Here is a 1001-nt window from a genome sequence, read left to right as displayed (position 1 = left end):
TTCCTCTAAAATCAATGAAAAATATATGTATAAAGAAAGAAGTAGATTACAGAGCTGCCCGGACATCTTTTTTCCTATTGAATCAACCTTCCCTCCCCAGCAATAACGGATTTTCTGAATTCACTGAATTTTTATGTTTTAATAATAGATAATACATCTCTGAATAAATATACTCTACTGTTTTGTGTTCTAATATTAATAATCAAGTATTTAATTTCCTTTTTTCAATCAGTCTTGTTTTTGAGGTTTATTCATGTTGATATCCTATATAATAAAAGGCTACTATGCAAATCGACCGATTGGCAGAACAACAGGTCGCTATGATGCACACTGACCACCAGGGGGCAGCTCCTACGTTGAGCTGCCCCCTGGCAGTGCGCTCGCTCAGCCAGAAGCTGGGCTCACAGCTGGCGAGTGCAGCAGCGGTGGCAGGAGCCTCTCCCACCTCCACAGCAGCGCTAAGGGTGTCCAACTGCCAGCTTAGGCCCGCTCCTAAACCATTAGTCGGACATCCCCCGAGGGCTCCTGGACTGCGAGAGGGCACAGGCCTGGCTGAGGGACACACACACCCCCCCCCAGTGCACGAATTTCATGCACCAGGCTTCTAGTTTTCATAATAACTTATATCTGTGGACCTTTATGTGCCAGACACTGGTGTGAGCACTTTACTGTTAGAGCCAGTAGTAATGGATTTTCTAAATTCACTGTTAATTTTTATATATTAATAATTTATAAATACATCTCTGAATAAGTATACTCAATTGTTGTCATGTTCTAATATGAATATTCAAATATGCAATTTCCCATTTTCAATCAGTATTGTTTTTGAGGTTTATTCATATTGATATTTTCATAATAACAACTTACATCTGTGGACACTTAGGTGTCAGACATTGGTGTGAGCACTTTATTTCATTTAATCTTTTTATTTTTGGTGTGTTTTTTATTTTTTATTTTTTTTATTAAGTCTTTATTGTTCAGATTATTACAGTTGTTCCTCT

At 38.5% G+C, this 1001-nt stretch overlaps 1 protein-coding gene across 7 annotated transcripts in view; it reads left to right on the top strand.

Moving 5' to 3' along the window:
• Positions 1 to 1001, top strand: part of DCAF16 (DDB1 and CUL4 associated factor 16) — a 15676-nt gene that overhangs the window by 839 nt on the left and 13836 nt on the right. The window contains exon 2 of one of the 7 annotated variants that reach the window (XR_001364411.1): positions 36 to 202. The exons of 5 other annotated variants lie outside the window; for them this stretch is intronic. The gene's annotated coding sequence lies outside the window, so the exon portion shown is untranslated. Of the gene's footprint in view, positions 1 to 35; positions 203 to 1001 lie in introns of those variants that run through there. One more of the 7 variants, XR_001364412.1, reaches the window with a different exon arrangement.

Source organism: Myotis brandtii, unplaced genomic scaffold (genome assembly GCF_000412655.1).
Source record: "Myotis brandtii unplaced genomic scaffold, ASM41265v1 scaffold547, whole genome shotgun sequence".
Lineage (NCBI taxonomy): Eukaryota > Metazoa > Chordata > Mammalia > Chiroptera > Vespertilionidae > Myotis > Myotis brandtii.
This window is presented reverse-complemented; position numbering and strand designations above follow the sequence as displayed.